Source organism: Mustela erminea, chromosome X, assembly GCF_009829155.1.
Source record: "Mustela erminea isolate mMusErm1 chromosome X, mMusErm1.Pri, whole genome shotgun sequence".
NCBI classification, from domain to species: domain Eukaryota; kingdom Metazoa; phylum Chordata; class Mammalia; order Carnivora; family Mustelidae; genus Mustela; species Mustela erminea.
This window is the reverse complement of record NC_045635.1, coordinates 101,598,530-101,601,876: the sequence shown is the minus strand read 5'-3', so window position 1 is coordinate 101,601,876 and position 3,347 is coordinate 101,598,530. Positions and strand designations below refer to the sequence as shown.

Below are 3,347 nucleotides of genomic sequence, written 5' to 3'. Positions count from 1 at the left end.
TACTCTGCATAGAACACCCAAAAGACTCCACCAAAAAAGTGTTAGAACTGATACATGAATTCAGGAATGTCACATGATATAAAATCAATGTATAGAAATCTGTTATACTTTTATACGCCAATAATGAAGCAGCAGAAAAAGAAATCAAGGAATTGATCCCATTTACAATTATACCAAAAACCAGAAGATACCTAGGAATAAACCTAACCAAAGAGGTAAGTTTGGTAGAAAACCTTTTACTTATGAAAGAAATTGAACAAGACACAAAGAGATGGAAAAACATTCCATGCTCATGGATTGGAAAGAAAAAATGGTTAAAATGTCTACACTGCCCAAAACAATCTACACATTTAATGCAATCCTATCAAAATACCACCAGCATTTTTCACAGAGATAGAATGAAAAATCCTGAAATTTGTATGTAACTACAAAAGAGCACAAATAGCCAAAGCAAACCTAAAAAAGAAAAGCAAAGCTGTAGGCATCACAATTCCAGATTCAAGCTTTCTTACAAAGCTGTAGTCAAAAAGACAGTATGGTATTGGCACAAAAACAATCACAGATCAGTGGAACAGAATATAAAACCCAAAAATGGACCCACAACTTCATTGTCAACTAATCTTCGACAAAGTGGGAAAGAATATCAAATGGAAAAAAGACAGTCTCTTCAACCAATGGTGTTGAGAAAACTGGAAGCCAACATGCAGAAGAATGAAATTGGACCACTTTCTTATACCATACCCCAAAATAAGGATCTAAATGTGAGATAGGAAACCATCAGAATTCTAGAGAACACAGGCAGCAACCTTTGACCACAGTGATAGCAACTTACTATACACATCACTGGAGACAAGGGAAACAAAAGCCAAATGAACTACTGGGATTTCCTTAAGATAAAATGCTTCTGCACAGCAAAGGAAACAATCGACAAAACTAAAAACTAAAAGTCAGCCTAGTGAATGGAAGATACCTTCAATTGACATATCTGATAAAGGGTTAGTATTCAAAATCTATAAAGAACTTTGATGTTGATCAAAGAGTACAAAGTTACGATTTTGGAAATCTAATGTGCAGCATGGTAACTTCATAGACCTGGAGATCTTATATGCAGTTAACAATACTGTATCGTGTAAGTAAAATTTACTGAGTAGATCTTAAGTGTTCCCAACACACATACACACACACACATATAGAAACATGGTAATTAAATGAAATAATGGTCATGTTAATTGGCTTGATTATGTTAATCATTTCACAATGTACTTTATACCAACATTATTGCAGTACACATTTAATATATAAAATTTTACTCCAACATAGCTGGAAAAAGAAAAAATATACAGATTTAACTATTATAGGGTATTTCAAATTAAAGGAGTTATTGTTTTCTACTCATTATTTAAAAACTATAATAAATAAAAATAGAATGTGAACAATTATACTATAAATAATAATACAAAGTAAGGAGTATTCTTTTGTTAAAAATTGTTCTGGCAGTGTCAATGACAATTAAATATGTATATGACTTATGATCCATTAAACCTTCCTCTGTGAATCACTCTTAAAGCAATAAAAATGCTTTTCTGAAAGTGTATGTGCTCAAGAAATTTTATTTCAGCTTTGTTTTAAGGTAAAATTTGGGGGGGGGGGTGGAGGCCTGAACAAATGTCCATCAAAAGAGGTATTATTGACCACTTTTATAGCATCTCTATAGTACAGAACATTATGCAAATATCATTAAGAACAAGCCATTCTATATTTGCTTAAAACAAAGTGCAGAGCGAACATTGTCTTCTGCGCCGGCTCCTCCAAGCGGGTTCTCTCCGGGCACAATGGCAACTCTTAAGGAAAAAGTGATTGCACCAGTTGCAGAAGAAGATGCAGCCGTCCCAAACAATAAGATTACTGTAGTGGGAGTTGGACAAGTTGGTATGGCCTGTGCCATCAGCATTCTGGGAAAGTCCCTGGCTGATGAACTTGCCCTTGTGGATGTTTTGGAAGATAAACTCAAAGGAGAAATGATGGATCTGCAGCATGGGAGCTTATTTCTTCAGACACCTAAAATAGTGGCAGATAAAGATTACTCTGTGACTGCCAATTCTAAGATTGTGGTGGTGACTGCCGGGAGTCCGCCAGCAGGAGGGAGAGAGCCGGCTCAATCTGGTGCAGAGGAATGTTAATGTCTTCAAATTCATTATTCCTCAGATAGTCAAGTACAGTCCTGATTGTATCATAATTGTGGTTTCCAACCAAGTGGATATTCTCACATACGTTACCTGGAAACTAAGTGGACTACCCAAGCACCGTGTGATCGGAAGTGGGTGTAATCTGGATTCTGCAAGATTTTGCTATCTTATGGCTGAAAAACTTGGCATTCATCCCAGCAGCTGCCATGGATGGATTTTGGGAGAACATGGTGATTCAAGTGTGGCTGTGTGGAGTGGAGTGAATGTGACAGGCGTTTCTCTTCAGGAACTGAATCCAGATATGGGAACACACAACGACAGTGAAAATTGGAAGGAAGTGCATAAAATGGTGGTGGAAAGTGCCTATGAAGTCATCAAGCTAAAAGGATATACCAACTGGGCTATTGGATTAAGTGTGGCTGATCTTATTGAATCCATGTTGAAAAATCTATCCAGGATTCATCCAGTGTCAACAATGGTGAAGGGGATGTGTGGCATTGAGAACGAAGTCTTCCTGAGCCTTCCTTGTATCCTGAACGCGCGGGGCTTAACCAGTGTGATCAACCAGAAGCTGAAAGATGATGAAGTTGCTCAGCTCAAGAAAAGTGCAGATACCTTGTGGGACATCCAGAAAGACCTAAAAGATCTGTGACTCCTGGCTTCTAGGCTGTAGAAATTTAAAACTGCAATGTGATTAACTGTGAGCCATTAGTTTTCATCCATATACATGGATCGCAGTTTGCTTTTATCTTCCCAAATATGTGAATCTGGGCTCACAGAATCAAAGCCCGTGCTTAGTTTAATGCTTGCAATATGAGCCCTTGAACAAATAAAATTAACTATTGTAGTGTGCTTCTAAAAAAAAAAAAAAAAAAAAAAAAAAAACCAAAGTGCAAAGACTATATATAGTATGATCCTTGGAGCAGAAGGTATTTGTACCAGTTTATATCCCTGTAGCAAATCACTATCCAAGTAAATAATGATAGCATACTAATGTAAGCATCTGCAATTCTCCACCTATAGGTTTTTGCTTCATCTTCAGGTAGGGGAAGCCAGGAGTGCCTAAGTGGTAATGCCTGAAAGACCAGCCTTGAGCTAATGATGGATAATTGGAGGATAACTATCACAGCTTCCAGGGCCCCTAGGGTGAGGTAATTCTGT

The 3,347-nt window shown here is 37.3% G+C and overlaps 1 pseudogene; it reads left to right on the top strand.

Moving 5' to 3' along the window:
- Positions 1 to 1,777: 1,777 nt before the first annotated feature.
- LOC116583171 lies at positions 1,778 to 3,038 on the top strand (annotated as a pseudogene).
- Positions 3,039 to 3,347: the final 309 nt, after the last annotated feature.